The following is an 18577-nucleotide window of genomic DNA, read 5'->3' on the forward strand; positions in this document are numbered from 1 at the left end:
CTGAGTGCATTCACCCTATCCATGCCTCTCCTAATTGTATACACCTCTATAATGTGCCCCCTCAGTCTCCTACGCTCTAAAGAAAAAAATCCTAGCTTGTCCAACCTCTCCCTGTAACTCAGACCTTTGAGTCCGGGCAACATCCTTGTAAATTTCTTCTGCACTCTTTCCAGTTTAATAACATCCTTCCTATAGCAAGGTGATCAAAACTTGCAGCTTATCCCTCATAACCCCAGAGACCAGGTAATGCTCTGGGTTCCAGGTCCACTCATAGTAGATGGAATTTGAATGCAGTAAAAATCTGAATTAAAGAGTTTAATGGTGACCATGAAATGGTTGCCCATTGTCAGGAAAGTTCCATCTGGCCCACCAATGCCCTTTAGGAAAGGAAACTACTATCCTACATGTGGACATACACTGCCTCTGGGCAATGAATAAAAATAAATATGTGGCCCCCTCTGATTTCTCTGGGAAAGAGGATTCCCAAGACCCTTTAAAAGGATAAAAGTCCTCCTCATATCCATTTTAAATGGGAGAGCTCTTAATCCAGAGTCTTCCGTGAGGGGAAACATCCTCTTAGTATCTGTCAGGTGTGGTAAATTCAGAGACATAAAACAGTCAATACAGTACAGTATCCCCCTCAGGACTGTGTCACACCTCGCCTGAGGTTGGTCAATGATCTCCATCTCAACTACTTAACCCCAGTTCCACATTCTCTGGATGAAGACATTCCTCCTGAATTTTCTATCAGAGCATGCAGTGATTGTTTTCCTTTTGCAGCTTCCTCAATTAGCCAAAACAACTTTACCTCTATCTCAGCAAAGCCATTTATAATTTTAAAATTTACTGATAGTTCATGCCTCTTCCAGAGTGGAGATCCTGCTTGTTCAGTCGCGTGTCACAGCCTCTCAGTTAGAGTCATAGAGTCACAGAGATGTACAGTACGGAAACAGACCCTTTGGTCCAACTCGTCCATGCCGACCAGATATTCTAACCTAATCTAGTCTCATTTGACAGCACTTGGCCTTTATCCCTCTACACCCTTCCTTTTCATGTACCCATCCAGATGCCTTTTACATGCTGTAATTGTACTAGCCTCCACCACTTCCTCTGGCAGCTCATTCCATATACTCAACACCCTCTGTGTGAAAGGTTGCCCCTCGGGTCCCTTTTAAGTCATTTCCCTCTCACCTTGAAAGTATGCCCTCTCGTTTGTATGAGATCTCTCTCATTCTTCTAAACTTCAGTGAGTATAATGCTAACTGACTCAATCTCCCCTCATATATCAGTCCTACTACCCCTGGAATCAGCATGGGAAACCTTCTCTGTACTCCCTCTCGAACAAGAACAGCCTTCCTCAGATAAGGAGACCAAAACCGCACACAATATTCTAGGTGTGGTCACACCAAGGCCTTGCATAAGTAAAGCTCCTGTACTCAAAGCCTCTTGCTATGGAGGTCAGTCTGTCTTGTTTGCTGCCTTTCCATAGATACTCCACAGTGTATCCTCTATCACTGATCACGAGATAGATCCGAGACAAAGAAAGGTAAAGGGTGATTAACGACAGCGAGCTACACTGATCCAGTACTACCCACAGGTAGCAGTGGCAAATACTGCAAGGTATCAGGAGAGGTTATCTATGAAAATGTCACTTTGTCCAGTCCCTCTGTATCAATTATTACATTCCAGGAAACCAAATGATGCAGCAGCTTTCTGGAGATTACACAATTTATTGAGATGCATTATCTTATGCTTTATTTGCTGATGAATTTAGTTTTTGTTGATATTACTTGTATTCTTATGAGGATTATACACCCAGGAATATGGTGTGGCAGTACAACAGGAAGACAACATCCCTCAAGTGAAAAAGAGAAGTGCTTTTGCGAGGATCTCTGGGGACCATATCTTCACAGATGGCTAGAGATGGCAAATGACATCAAGCCCAATTAAAAACAGCAGCACATCTGGATTCTGCTCAATATTCAAATAAACTAAAGGTTTGGAAGTGAATGAAGATGCTTAAAATTAAATTCCCTCAAGCGAAGGTAGATAAGCCTGCTTGTGCATTGATGGTTTGGAGCAACCATTTCTGTTCCAAATAGTAGTATGGGCAAGCCAAGATTATATTTTGTACACTTTTCTATGTTTGTCCTTTGCTCCTAAAGTTCAGGTATAGTAGGCTCAGTTTCTCGTATTAAGTACAGACACCCAACTCCCTCCCCCCACACCACCCCCCCCCCCCCCCCCCCCACCCCACCTCCTGAAATGGGCGTGTACACACACACACACAAAATACAGGCACATACTCACAGACATACACAGAAATGCAAACACACACACAACGCATACTCCTACCCACCTTGAAATACAGACACACATACTCACAGACACACACACAAACAAATACAGATGCACATGTTCACACATGCACACACAGACACAGCATTAATTATTGAAAAGGAGCTGTTTCTGAGCCTTTTAGAGCACAATAAAGACTGGGGCACAGGAAAAACGAAGTGGGTAAAAGTATGATTGAAGAAGATTTCTTTAGAAGGATCACTGTAGACATATGACAAGGTAGAGAGGTTAAAGGGGAAGTTAGAGGCAATTTAAAAAGGGTTTACACATAATCTTGGAGACAGAAATGATTGGTGATATGAAGTTCAGAAGGTGTGTAAAGAGTTACCTAAAAGGTTTGTGCCATTTGGACTGAATAACATTTTCCGTTCCTATATTACTGCTGGAATACATTTCAAAATGCCCTTTATTGGCTGCAAAATGCTTTGACATATCCTGAGCTCACGATGGGTGATATACAGATATGAACCTTTCTTTTGCTTCATCCTCTGAAATTCTTGAGTTAGGTTTTGAATATCTCAGCTGTGTGTGAGAGTCCAACCTGGCATTATGTGGATCGTCGATTGCCAACCTCACCTTTAATGTATGTAGCCAGCCACTTCATGGCCAGGAATAGGCAGTGCGGCCAATTTCACAGACAGAGCATGGCGTTGGTACCAGGGGGAAGTGGATAGTGTCACCACTCAATATTAGAGCAGTCACGGCCAACATCATCTCCTGACAGGCTGCCCTGTCAATGCACCGTGCAGGCTGGACCAGAAAGCACCCTTTTCGTTATATTAGCTCATAGTTGTGAAAGGGTTAAAAACAGAGACCGTTAGGTTCCACCCAATCTGATGATCTCAGGTGGAGATGCAAGAATCCAGATAGAGATCCGGATGGGGCCAGACATGTCCCCCTCTTATTTTTTTATTTTCTCTCAAATATACACACACAAACACACACACACCAGCAATTATTGCCCGTCCCTAGTTGCCCCTTGAGAAGGTGATAGTGAGCTGCCAATTGAGCCGCTGCAGTTCATATGCTGTAGGTAGACCCACAATGCCCTGAGTGAGGGCACACACTATGTCTCCTGATATTCTGAGTGATTAAATTTAACTAGCTAATGGAAACGTAACTGTTTTCAAGTTAAGTGCCTCTTCTTATAGTCGTGGAGTCATAGAGATGTACAGCATTAAAACAGACCCTTCGGGCAATCTGTCCATGCTGACCAGATATCCCAACTAAATCTAGTCCCACCTGCCAGCACCCAGCCCATATCCCTCCAAACCCTTCCTATTCATATACCCATCCAAATGCCTCTTAAGTGTTGCAATTGTACCAGCCTCCACCACTTACTCTGGCAGCTCATTCCATACACGTACCACCCTCTCTGTGAAAATGTTGCCCCTTAGGTCTCTTTCACTTACTCTCTAACCCTACCACTGTAAGCTTAACTGGCCCGTTAACCCAATAGAAAGAGCAGGTAACAAAGTGAATTCAGAACCTTTGATCCAGAAAAGATTCACAAGAGTGTTGCCAGGGTTGGAGGGTTTGAGCTATAGGGAGAGGTTGAATAGGCTGGGGCTATTTTCCCTGGAAGGTCAGAAGCTGAAGGGTGACCTTATTGAGGTTTAAAAAATCATGAGGGGCATGGACAGGGTGAATAGCCAAGGTCTTTTCCCTAGGATAGGTGAGTCCAAAACTAGAGGGCATAGGTTTCAGGTGAGAGGGGAAGAGTTAAAAATGATCTGATGGACAACCTTTTCATGCAGAGGGTGGTGTGTGTATAGAATGAGCTGCCAGAAGAAGTGATGGAGGTTGGTACAATTGGGGAGAGAGTGAGGTCTGCAGATGCTGGAGATCAGAGCTGGAAATGTGTTGCTGGAAAGGCGCAGCAGGTCAGGCAGCATCCAGGGAACAGGAGAATCAACGTTTCGGGCATAAGCCCTTCTTCAGGAAAGGTACAATTGCACCATTTAAAAGGCATCTGGATGGGTATATGAATAGGAAGGGTTGAGAGGGATATGGGTCAAATGCTGACAAATGGGACTAGACTAATTTAGAATAGCTGGTCAGCATGGACGAGTTGGACCAAAAGGTCTGTTTCCATGCTGTACATCTCCATGACTCTGTGACTCTATGACACCACATAGCTAACTATGCAACCTCACTGCCTGTATCGTGAATGTGTGACGAGGTTGTCACTTTAAATAAAAGGTTATTTTGACCTGGGTTGTTGTGAAGAGAGGTTGTAAAGGCAGAGGTGCTGAAGTGGCTATGGGAGACAGCATACGTCAATAATTTATGAAGTCTTCGGGTTTTTTTTTTAAAAGTTTAACAATGGAAGGGGAGTGGCCAGTCCTTCCAGATCAGGATTTTTAGGTTTTTAGCTGGACCAGTCAGTAGCTGCTTGGGTCCCAGAAGCTTCAGTAAAATGATTCCTAGCTGTTACTTTCTCTGAAATCTTTCTTGATGTTGTTTCCTCCTAGATTGGAAAACTGCATCTAAAACTCTGTGTATTAATGTACCTTTTTGCAAATGGGTATGTTTATGGGATGTTACTATGATAGAACAGTTAATTAATAATTAGTTTTCCAATGGGTATTCTAAATTGCTCTTTCTTTTGTTTGTATTTTGACTGTAGTGTTTAAATAAATTGTGTTTTGCTTAACATCGAGCACTTTGACCTGTCACTTCACATTTGGAACACACACTTCACATCTGCCTTTAAAATAAGAAAAGGTTAAGGTGTAGGCTATCTTCTTGAAATAGTTTGAGAGGGTTTGGGTCTGGTCCATAACAACTGGAAGAGCTTTCCAGACAAGTGAGCTGGGGACCGAGGTAAATTCCTACAGTTGGTTCTGGTATTACATGTGTTTCTTCAACGTAAATTGACTATAATGTGATTGAAGAACTTAGACCACAATTTGTGGAATACAATCTTTCCTTGTCTGTATTGGCTATAACATGATTCTGGCCTCATTGGTTTAAAGGGTGCTGCTATTATACGATTTTCTTATAACGCGGAATTGCACAGGAATGGAACTATATCGTTAGATCAGAACAGATGGTACTTTCAAGATTCCAGATGACTGGAATGACTAGGTATCATTCTCCAATACGTACATGCCTCCTCATGGCAGTCATTGGCTGCCCATTGCCTAACCTGCCACCCACAGAGGGTATCACTCCTCTGAAAGCTCGTTGTGTGACTGTCATTTATCTCTCTCCCGTGCTGTCAAACCGGGCACAGCCACCAGCATTCACATACTGGTACCGGGTGCAGAGGAAAAATGTGACGGTCCATGCTCCGATCCTCCCCCGTCGGCCTCATAGCTTGGTGTTGCTCCCTGTATCTGCTGCAGGTGCTCCTCCTGGGGGAAGCAATAACAGGAGAGTTGTGTGCACCTTCATTCTTGGTGAAAGGGTTTGCTGAGTCATGCTTCCACATGGAATGGTCCAAATGATTGAATACAGTTCAGAGAAGGTTAACCAGACTCATACTCACATTGGGTGAGTTGGCTTATGAGGAAAGTTTGGACAGGCTGTATCTGCTGGATGTTAAAAGAGAAAGAGATGATTTGATCAAGATCTTATCGCATGGTGGGAGTGGGATAGCCCTGTTCCTATTTGTATATCCTCCTTTACATGGCAATGATGCATAGCCCAAATGATGAAGTGTTCACTGATGACATGAGCACATCTTCTTTGCCTTCTTGCCAAAACAATGGCTCAAATGGGGATGGAAATGGTTGGCTCAATTGAAATTTGTTTAGTTTTCAAAGATTCTCTGCTAAATTCATCGACAGTGACACTCGTTAACCTTTTCAACACCATGTCACTTGCCTGTAGGGTAATGTTTTATCCCAAGCATTTGGATTCACAACAACTTTAACCAGTGGTTAATGAGATTTTTCCAATTCTGGGTGTGCTGGCAATTTCAGTGACCACCCTCCCTACAATTGCTGCAGCGAACCGCTGTGAGAGCATTGTGCTTATTCTTACGGGGAGGAAGCAAGGGCCACATGGTATTGTTGCTGGACTGTTAATACAGAATCCTAGATAATGTTCTGAGAACTTGGGGTGAATCCTGGCACAGTAGATGGTAGAGCTGGAATTCAATTTTATTTTAGATCTGGAATTAAGAGTTCAAAGATGCCCATGCATCATCTGATGACAAGGAAACTGTCATCCTTACCTGGCCTGGACTCCAGCCTCACAGCAACATGATTGACTCCTAACTACTTTATGGACAATTAGGGATGGGCATTAAATACTGGCCTCGCCAGTGACGTCCATATCCCATGAATGAATAAAAACATTTTGGTGGATTTTCACAGTGGCATACGCCAATCCCACTTTGCGAATGTAAACTTCTGCCTCCCCCCTTCCCCCCCCACCTCCCCCGCCTTATGACAATAGACAATAGACAATAGACAATAGGTGCAGGAGTAGGCCATTCAGCCCTTCGAGCCTGTACCGCCATTCAACATGATCATGGCTGATCATTCCTAATCAGTATCCTGTTCCTGCCTTATCTCCATAACCCTCTATTCCACTATCTTTGAGAGCTTTCTCCAACTCTTTCTTAAATGAATCCAGAGACTGGGCCTCCACTGCCCTCTGGGGCAGAGCATTCCACACACCCACCACTCTCTGGGTGAAGAAGTTTCTCCTCATCTCTGTCCTAAATGGTCTACCCCATATTTTTAAGCTGTGTCCTCTGGTTCGGCACTCACCCATCAGCGGAAACATGTTTCCTGCCTCCAGAGTGTCCAATCCTTACATAATCTTATACGTCTCAATCAGATCCCCTCTCAGTCTTCTAAACTCAAGGGTATACAAGCCCAGTCGCTTCAGTCTTTCAGTGTAAGGTAATCCCGCCATTCCAGGAATTGACCTCGTGAACCTACACTGCACTCCCTCAATAGCCAGAATGTCTTTCCTCAGATTTGGAGACCAGAACTGCACGCAATACTCCAGGTGTGGTCTCACCAGGGTCCTGTACAGCTGCAGAAGCACCTCTTTGCTTCTATACTCAATTCCTCTTGTTATGAAGGCCAGCATGCTATTAGCCTTCTTCACTACCTACTGTACCTACATGCTTGCCTTCATTGACTGGTGTACAAGAACACCCAGATCTCTCTGTACTGCCCCCTTTACCTAAATTGATTCCATTGAGGTAGTAATCTGCCTTCCTGTTCTTGCCACCAGAGTGGATAACCATACATTTATCCACATTAAACTGCATCTGCCATGCATCTGCCCACTCACCTAACTTGTCTAGGTCACCCTGTAATCTCCTAACATCCTCATCACATTTCACCCTGCCACCCAGCTTTGTATCATCAGCAAATTTGTTAATGTTATTGCTATACTCCTATAGTTGGATAGAGCTCCCAAAGATAGTGGAATCAAGGATTATGGAGATAAGGCAGGAACAGGATACTGATTAGGAATGATCAGCCATGATCATGTTGAATGGCGGTGCAGGCTCGAAGGGCTGAATGGCCTACTCCTGCACCTATTGTCTATTGTCTATGCCTTCCTATACTCTCCAGGAATTGTCCAGGAAGTTTTTGAGAAGAGAGATTTTGCTGTCAGGTTTCTTGTCAGATAATGAAAAGGAGCACAAAGGATCAACTTCACCTCTCCACAACTGCTCAATGTTGATGGCTGACTCACTCATTTCAGGAAGAGAATGTTGCTCTGCATCTCATAACTGACAAACCCAGCACAGCTAACTGTGTATCTTCACTGCCTTTTAGTGAGTGGAAGAGTTTTCCAGACAAATTAGCTGGGGACCGAGGTATATTCCTACCTTCAAGATTAATGAAATGCAGAACTGCACTGCACAAACAACAAAGAGCAGGGCAGTTGGATGATGAATTATGGATTTAAATATCTATCTCGACTTGGCAAGTCTGAAAAATACGAGACAAATTAATTATGTAGAAGGTACAAAGGGGTGAATGTCCACCGAACCATATTTCAAACAAAAGGGTTAAGTTCTACAAAATTGTTATAAAATTTTAACTTGGGTGAGGTGACCCATAATCTTATAGAATAAAGCAAATGAGTTAGAAGCACAGACTCAGTTTAAAGGGGAAATCATAGAGCTTTCATATCATGGAGACATTACTACAAGCTGCCTGTGGATGGGATCTCAGTATTTCTGGCTGTAGTGTATTAATGTGACAGAGTAGGAGTGACAAAAGATACAATGACCATCAGATGTTGGAAATAGTATAGGCAAGGAAAAAAATGAATGGATAATGTAAGGCTAAAATAGCAGTTATCCACAGAGCAGGCAGGAGTGGGTGTTGTGGGGTAAGGACGGTTACCTCAGTTAGATGGGCAGATGATCTGCAATGCAAAGTTACACCAACCACGTGAGCTCCATCCCTGTGCCAATTGGGGTTACCATGAAGGACTCTGCCTCTCTACCTCTTCCCTCACTTGAGGCATGGTGACCCTCAGGTTGAACCACCACCAGGTGATCCTCTCTCCACTGGGAGAGCAGCCCCTACAGTCCAGTAGGACTATGGTGACTTTATAATTACTACAGATCTCCAGACAGTAGTGATAGGAGATATATAAATATAGAGAACAAGGAAGGAAAATAGTTGTAATGAGAGATTTTAATTTTCACACAGCCTAGGAGAAGCAGAACAATGCACATATTAAATACAATGAATTTCAAGGGAATGGGTCATGCCAGACTTAGTGATAAGGAATAGACCAAAATTAGTTTACATTGAGTCATAGAGTCATACAGCACAGAAACAGACCCTTCAGTCCAACTCATCTATGTCGACCAAAACATTCTGAACTAAACTAATCCTATTCATCTCTTAACCCTTCCTATTCATGTACCTGTCCAAATGTCTTTTAAATGTTATAGGTGTACCAGCCTCTATCATTTCCTCTGGTAGTTCATTCCATACACGCACCAACTTTTGAACAAAAAGTTGCCCGTTTTGTCCCTTCTGAATCTTCTCCATCTCACCTTACACTTATACCCTCTAATTTTGGATTCCCCAACGCTGGGGAAAAGACCTTATCTATTCACCCTATCCATGCCACTCATGATTGTATAAACCTCTGTAAGGTCACTCTCCTATGCTCCAGGGAGGCCATACCTTGCAGATGGTAATTATCATTTGACTGAATATTAGGTTTAAGAGAGAAGGGAGAATCATAAATCATGGTTTCAAATTTAGGTTAGGCAAACTTTGCTGCTGCTTCTTGTAGCGGCTCTGAGGATATTAGGGATATTTTGGTCTATTGCACTCATCCTTTTTTCACCATAATTGCACATCCACTGCAGCTCATCTGCAAATGGTCTTTCACATCTATCAATCAGATACGTTGAGGTTGACCCCTATTTCTGCTCCTCTCCAGTTGAACCGCAATTAGGGTGTAGGCTTTGCCTTCAATAAGTTAATTGTATCTGATTTGGCAGATTTGATGACTTATGTTAACACTCATAATACAAGTACAAGGTAACGTGGTATTGAAAGACTCAACAGGCACTTATTATAGACTCTGCTATACACAAATATCTTAGTCAGTCACAATTTAGTCTTGTACTAATGTTAAGCGAGTCAGTTGCAAAGACTAGCATGTTATGCTTCAAGTTAAGATGGAGTCTGAGACTTTGTACCCTAGTCACTGCAATAATTCAGTGATGATGTCATGAACATGTCCCTTAAAGGTAAGCCACATACTGACTGTGAGACATGACACAACAGCATTTTGCCCTCAAGAAGAAATCTCTGCAGCATTTGGTTGTTTGCATTTCCCCCATGGGAAACCTGGGCAATAAATAAGGATTGCGAGAAGAAAATAGTGACGTTTGAAATGTGGATGATAAGGTGTATGCTAGAGGTGTCATATACAGACCATCAGGCAAATAGGAAGTCATAGAGTCACCGAGATGTACAGCACGGAACCAGACCTTTCAGTCCAACTCGTCCATGCCAAACAGATATCCAAACCCAATCTAGTCCGATATGCCAGCACTTGGCCCATATCCCTCTAAACCCTTCCTATTCATATACCCATCCAAATGCCTTTTAAATGTTGCAATTGTACCAGCCTCCACCTGGTGCAGGCTCGAAGGGCAGAATGGCCTACTCCTGCACCTACTGTCTATTGTCTATTGTAAATCTTTTCTGAACATTTTCAAGTTTCACAACATCTTTCTGACAGGAAGGAGAGCAGAATTGCACGCAATATTCCAAAAATGGCCTTACCAACATCCTGTACAGCTGCAAAATGACCTCCCAACTCCTGTACTCAATACTCTGACTAATAATGGAAAGCATATCAAATGCTGCCTTCACTATCCTATCTGTCTGCGACTCCACTTTCAAGTAGCTATGAACCTACACTCCAAGGTCTCTTTGTTCAACAACACTCCCGAGGACCTTACCATTTAGTGTATAAGTCCTGCTAAGAATTGCTTTTCCAAAATGCAACACCTCGCATTTATCTGAATTAAACTCCATCTGCCACTCCTCATCCCATTGGCCCATCTGATCAAGATCCCATTGTAGTCTGAGGTAACCTTCTTTACTGTCCACTACACCTCCAATTTTGGTGTCATCTGCAAACTTACTAACTATAATTCTTGAAATTGAAAACAAATTCCAAAAAAAATGACACCCAGAACAGAAAAGGTCAGTACTTTTGGGCATTTGTTCAGAGCTACAGAGAATTTGAAAGATGTGAAATTAATTGGGATGCTGGGATGTAAACCAACTATAGGGGGTACTCAAAGAGATGTTTGGGACTATATGAAACTAGTACATCAATGCAAAAGGCAAAAACAAAATCTGCATGAACTAACAAAAACTTTTTATTTAATAAATGTCTTTATAAGTACAAAGGACGTGCCTTATTCTAACTCTATGTCTGAGAATGAGTCTTCAATGGGTTAAAATCTGCTCAGAGAGTTATAATGGAGAACATAGGCTCATTAAAATAAGATGAAGGTGAGTCTGAAATGGATAATAGGGAAATAACTGACTTGTTAAATGAATACATTAGATCTATTTCTGCAGCAGAGGAACAAGCCAAGAAGGCAGTGATGCAAAGCAACACTAATATATGTCAGGTGGAGAAACGTGGTATAAGTTAATATCAATTAAAACTAATGATAATGAAGAATATAATTGTAATTGAGGTAGTCAAATTTCCCGGCTCTGATGGTTTCCATCACAGGATAGATATCTTTTCTCAACCTGTCAAGAAACACCTTTGGAAAACTTGGCTGGTCTAATTAGTCAGTTTGCAGATGATACAAAGATTGGTGGAATTGTGGATAGAGAGGATTGTCAGAGGTTACAGCAAGACATAGATCAGTTGGAGGCATGGCGATGGATTTAAATCAGGACAAATGTGTGGTGATGTATTTTGGAAGGTCAAGTACAGGTGGAAATTATGCAGTAAATGGCAGAATCCTTCGGAGTATTGAAATGGGTGTGTAGGTCCACAGATCATTGAAGGTGGCAGTGCAGGTAGATAAGGGAATAAAAAAGGCCGATGACATGCTTGCTTTCATTGGAAGGGGCATTGAGTATAAGGATTGACAAGTTATGCTGCAGCTTTGTAGAACTTTAGTTCAGCCACACTTGGAATATTACACATACTTCTGGTCACCAGACTACCAGAAAGATGTGGATGCTTTGTAGAGGGTATAGGAAAGGTTTACCAGGATGTTGTCTGGTATGGGGATTTTAGCTATGAAGAATGGTTGGATAGATTGGGTTGGTTTTCACTGAAATGCCAGAATTTATAAGATTGTGAAAGGCATGGATAGACTGGCAAATATGAGGCTTTTTTTTCCCCAGGATGGTGGGGCCAATTAATCAGGGACACAGGTTCAAGGTGTGAGAGGGGGAAGTTTAAAAGAGATGCACGAGACAAGGTTTTCACACGAAGGGGTGGTGAGTGCCTGGAACGTGCTGCCGGAGGAGGTGGTGGAAGCAGACACAATAGCAGCATTCAGGAAACACCTGGATGATTATATGAATAGGAAGGGAATAGAGGGATATGGATCCTGTAAGGGAAGACAGTGTTAGTGTGGAAGGGCAAAATGTTTCAGCACAAGCGTGAAGGGCCAAAGGGTCTCTTCCGATGTTGTATTGTTCTGCGTTCTTTGTTCCAGTCCTCAGTGGTAGAGTCTCTACCTCTGAGCCTGGGTTCAAGTCCTTAACTTCTCCAAAGATGTGTAAAAACATCTCTAAACGGTTCATTGAGAAACAACAGATACACCTCTGGAGCTGGTGGAGTCCTATTGGCCCAGAGGTAGGGACAATGCCACTGCACAGCAAGAGTCCACAATCTGTCACTGGATATTGAAAGAAAAGTTCTCAGTACTGGATTTGTGATGGGGTGAGTGGAGCCAGGGGAAGACTTGATACGTCTTTTTTGTACTGTCTGACTCAAAGAAAGGTAGGAAGGCTAAACAGAAGGTATGGGAAAGGTTTACAGGAATGGGTTCAGGGATGAGGAGTGCAGTTAATGGATAGAATGGACGAACTGAGCCTGCTCCCCACAGGGAAGATTTGACAGGGGGAACAAATCCATGAAGAGTCTTGGTGGGAGAAACTATTCCCGTAGCTAAAAGGGACGAGAGATGAAGATTTATGATGTTTGGGAGGTGAAGAGGCAGCAATGTGAGAAATAATGTATTTTTAATGCAACAAGTAATTAGGATCTGAAGTATAGAGTCAGAGAGTCCTACATCATAGAGACAGGCCCTTTGGCCCAAACTGGTCCATGCTGACCAAAATGTCCACCTACACTAACCCCATTCTTGGCCCATATCCTTCTAAACCTTTCCTATCCATGTACAGAGGAACCTTGATTATCCAAACGAGATGAGCAGGCACTATTTCGTTCGGTTAATTGATTATTCAGTTAATTGATTGAATGCTTTTCCTCTGGGGCTTGGAGTTTTCTGTTAAGTCCGCTCCCCATTCAGGAGACTAGGCAGCAGCACACCACCCCGCCAAGATTACTGCTGCTGCTGCCTTTGGGATGAGTCTCCAAATAACGCGCACACACACCTTTTTACTGCAACTTTTTGACAGGTTCCATCTCTGCCCTGTAGAGGACAATGTTGGAGAGATTATCTGGGGAAGGGGAGGGGGTTTTAGGGTACACTCCTGTGTAGAACGTCAGCGAAAGTGTGTGGAGAGAGAGATAGGGTGGGAGGTCAGTCATTTGGAGACAGTGCCTGGGCTTCCATCAATGTCCAGGACTGCTCTTGACAGCATTTCAGTAGGCCAAGTTCATTTTTAATCATTGTAACAAAAGATGCGATCAGTGTTGGCAACACGTCTTTGATGTAATGTTTCTATCAGGACCTCGAGATCATCTTGGGATAATCCGATATTCAGATAATTGGTATTCGGATAATCGAGGTTCCTCTGTATTTGTCCAAATAGCTTTTAAATGTTGTTAATGTGACCTTAACGAACCTCAACCACTTCCTTTGGCAGCTTATTCCATATGCGTATCACCCTTTGTGTAAAAAAGTTGCCCCTCAATTTCCTTTTATTCTTTCCCCTCTAACCTTAAACTGATGCCCTACTGTCCTTGATTCTCCAACCCTGGGAAAAAGACTGAGTGCATTCACCCTATCCATGCCTCTCATGATCTTATACACCTCTATAAGATCCCCTCTCAGTCTCCTTCGCTCTAAAGAATAAGTCCTAGCTTCTCCAACCGCTCCTTGTAACTCAGACCATTGAGTCCAGGCAACATCCTTGTAAATTTCTTCTTCACTCTTAAGAAATTTAATACCATCCTTCCTATAGCAAGGTGACCAAAACTGAACACAATACTCCAGGTGCGGCCTCACCAACATCCTGTAACAACTGCAACATAACTTCCCAACTTCTATACTCCATGCCCTGACTGATGAAGGCCAGTGTGCCAAAAGCCTTCTTCATTGCCCTGTCTACCCAGAACTCCACTTTCAGAGAACCGTGCACTTGAACTCCAAGGCCCCTCTGTTCCACCACACTCCTTAAGGCCATACCATTCACCATGAAACTCCTATCTTGAATTGACTTTCCAAAATGCAAGACATCACATTTATCTATATCAAACTCCATTTGCCATTTCCCAGCCCACTTCCCCAGCTGATCAAGGTCCTGCTGCAATTTCTGATAACCTTCCTCACTCTCCATGATACCGCCTATTTTACTGTCATCTGCAAACTTACTAATCATGCCTTGTACATTCTCATCCAAATAATTGGTAAAGATAACAAAAAGCAATGGGCCCAGCACTGACCCCTGAGGCACTCCATAAGTCACAGGCCTCCAGTCCAACATGCATTCTTTCACTATTACTCTTTGCCTCCTACCACCAAACCAATTGTGCATCCAATTTGCCAGCTCAAGCTGGATTCCATGCGATCTAACCTTCCAGAGCAGCCTATCATGTGGAACCTTATCAAAGGCCTTACTGAAATCCATATAGACTACATCTACCACCTTCGAGTATGAGGAAGGTAGATTCAATTGTATTTCTCTTCCTGTCTTTATTCCTCAAGAGGATGTAAACTCATGGTACTACTTTACATAGAACACTGAACAGTACAGCTCAGAAACAGGCCTCTCTGCCCACCATGTCTGTGCAGAGTAAGATGCCATTCTAAATGAATCCCATTTTTAAAGACGGTATCTGGACATTTTGGATAAACCAGAGAATTACAGACCAGTGAGTCTCACATCAGTGATAGGAAAAGTATTGGGTGAAAATTCTGAAGCAGAGAATTAATCTCCACAAGTAGAGGGAAGGCTTGATCAGGGATAGTCGACTTAAATTTGACTGAGGGAGATCATTCCAAATGAAGGTTTTCGAGGAGGTGACCAGATTTGTTGATGAGGGTGGTGCATTTGATGTAGTTTATATGGATTTCAGCAAAAATCTTTGGTAAGAACCCAAATGAGGGACTAATAAAAAAGATAAAAGCACATGGAATCCAGGGTAACTCAGCAAGTTGGACCCAAAATTAACTTAGTGATAAGAGACAGAGGGTGGTTGTAGAACGCTGTTTGAGAGACTGCAACCCAATGTCCAGTGGTGTGCCACAGAGTTCAGTGCTGGGAATCTTATTGCTTGTGATATATGTGTGTATAAACATATATGGATGTATATGTTTATATGGGACAATAAAAAAGTTTGTGATAACACAAAGATTGGCTGGGTGTAAATTTGTTCAAAAAGGGGAGGAGGGACAACCCTGATAATTATAGACTCGTGAGTTTTACTTTGATTGTGGGTAAAGTGTTGGAAAGGATTATAAGAGATAGGATTTATAATCATCTGGAAATGAATAATTTGATTAGGGATAGTCAACATGGTTTTGTGAAGGGTAGGTCATGCCTCACTAACTTTATTGCGATCTTTGTGAAGGTGACCAAGCAGGTGGATGAGGGTAAAGTGGTTGATGTGGTTTATATGGATTTCAGTAAGGTGTTTGATAAGGTTCCCCAGGATAGGCTATTGCACAAAATACAGCAGAAGGGGACATAGCTTTAAATTGAGGGATGATAGATATAGGACAGATGTCAGAGGTAGTTTCTTTACTCAGAGAGTAGTAGGGCTGTGGAACACATTGCCTGCAACAGTAGTAGACTCATCAATTTTAAGGGCATTTGAACAGTCATTGGATAGACATATGGATGAAAATGGAATAGTGTAGGTTAGATGGGCTTCAGATTACTTTCACAGGCCAGCACAACATTGAGGTCTGACCCCCCTGTACTGCGCTGTAACGTTCTATGTTCTCTGTCTTAATAGAGCGGAAGATTACTGGAGGTTACTGGAGGATATGGATGGTTGGTCAGATGATATGATCAGTGGCAGATGGATTTTAACCCTGAGAAGTCTGAGATGAGGGACTTTAGAAGAAGGAACAAGTCAAAGGATTACTCATAGAATGGCAGGCCACAAGGAAGCTCAGAGGAACAGAGGGATCTTGAGATGCTTGTTCACAGATCCCTGAAGGTAGTTGGCCAGGTTAATAAGGTAGATGAGAAGGTATATGGGACACTTGCCTTTATCAGTTGAGGTTTAGATCAGAGGGAGGTTATGTTGGAGCTGTAAGAAATGTTGGTCACAGCTGTAGTAATATGTGCAGTCATGGTCACCACACTATAGGAAGGATGTGATTGCAGTGGAAGGGCTGTAGAGAAGATACACCAGGATATTGCCTGGGATGAAGCGATGAAGAGAGGCTGTTAATTTCGGGTTGTTTTCCTTTGAGCAGGTTATGACAGGAATGGAAAGGGTGGATAGGAAATAGCTGCTCCCCTTAGTTGAAGGGTCAATAACGAAGGGAAAATAAATTTAAGACAAAGGGCAGGAGATTCAGAGGGATTTTGAGGAAACTCCATGAAAAGGAATCAACTTGCATTGTGGCTACTCATCAAACATCATTTGTTCTGCTTTTAAAATATGCATCCTATGTTGAAAAGGGAGTGTTAAAGCGCAGAAGATGTACAGGAGGCTATATTTGAAACAATCTAGGAAGAAATGACTGTGCAATGGACACATTTGATAAATCACATGCAAATACTTTAACCATTGACAGGAAGAACATTGGCAAGGAGATAATCACATTGAGCTGCCAAGCTCATCGAGACAAACATACTCATAAATCTTCCATAAATGTCCCTCAAGTATGCTCTTCTCTACACACGGAATTCATTGCATATTGTTCAGGATACAGGACATGACACTGTCACAAGACCTTACTCTGACAGACTACAGAGCCCACAGCAAGACATGGGTGATCTCACAGAGAATCAGTGTGGGTAAAATGCAAATGATGCATTGTCAACCTGGTAACCAAGGAACGATCAATGTCAATTCAGGAATCAGGATATGAAAGTAAGATTTGCCTCATTAATGGAATGTAAACTTGCCTCCTTTTTTTGTTTGAGAGGTTTGTATGGCCATGAGCAATCTGTTCAAACAATCGTAAAGCTGAAAAATGTCACAGAACCTCCAGCACCAGATGGCGATGCTGAGGGAGGGCACTGTGCAGGGGATATAAAATGTGGAGCTAGAAAAGCGCAGCATGTCAGACAACTTTGGAGGAGCAGGAAAGTCAATGTTTCGGGTCAGGAATCTTCATCAGGACTGGGGAGGGGGAAAGGGGTTCAGGAATAAATAGAGGGAGGGGTTTGGGGAAAATGTAAGTGGGATGGTGATAGGTGGATGCAGGAAGGGGGTTTCTGTGATTGGACAGTGGGAAGGGTGGAGATGAGGAGGAAGGTGGACAAGTTAGGTCTGGTCAAGATGGCGGGGAGAAAGGCTGGACAGGGGATGAGGTTGGGCCTGGGGAGATTTTGGAGCTGGTGCACTCTATGTTGAGGCCATTGGGCTGTAAGCTCCCAAGGTGCTGTTCCTCTGGTTTGCATGTGGCCTCATTTTGACAGTGAGGACGGCCAGGGTGGACATGTCGCCAAGTGAGTGGGAGGGGGAGGAGAAATGGCTGGCAACCGAAAGGTGTCGTTGATTGGAGTGTACAGAGCACAGATGCTCCACCACCAGGTTGCCCCCAGTCTGTACTTGAGCTCTCTGATGTAGAGGAGACCACATTGGGAGCAATGAATGCAGTAGACCAGCTTAGAAGAACATTCCTGATGAAGGACTTATGCCTGAAACATCGACTCTCCTGGTCCTCGGATGTTGCCTGACTTGCCGTCCTTTTCCAGCGCCACATTTTTCAAATCTTATTCTCCAGCATCTGCAGTCCTCGCTTTCTCCAGGTTAGAAGAACAGCAGGGCAGTTTGTGCAGTTGCACTGTGATGTTCAGAAGCAGGTGGTGATGCTGAGGGACAGTAGATGGAGCTGGCGAATGGACCGTCTCTGGGTAAAAGGGTGTCTTTGAGGGAAGGTGGGCCCTGGGAAAGAAGATTGTCAAAAGATCCGTCAACCTAATGTAAATCACAGGCTTTATTCCATATAAATACTTCCTTGTTTAATCTTTATTTCCCTCATGTTTGTGACCTGATTCCCGTGAGATAAAGAATCACTGCATCATGATCTTTGGGCTGTCCATGAGTTCAAATCTCATGTTACAAAAGGAAGGAGCTGAGTCAAGCATTTGCCTTGCAGTGAGTGGCCTGAGAGTGGACACTAGGAGCTAGACATAAGGAGGTAATGGCCTAGGAGTTGGCCACTGTTGGAATATTGCGC

The sequence above is a fragment of the Chiloscyllium plagiosum genome, unplaced genomic scaffold (genome assembly GCF_037043375.1).
Source record: "Chiloscyllium plagiosum isolate Xiang-an unplaced genomic scaffold, Cpla_swu_hap1 HiC_scaffold_9, whole genome shotgun sequence".
NCBI classification, from domain to species: Eukaryota; Metazoa; Chordata; class Chondrichthyes; order Orectolobiformes; family Hemiscylliidae; genus Chiloscyllium; species Chiloscyllium plagiosum.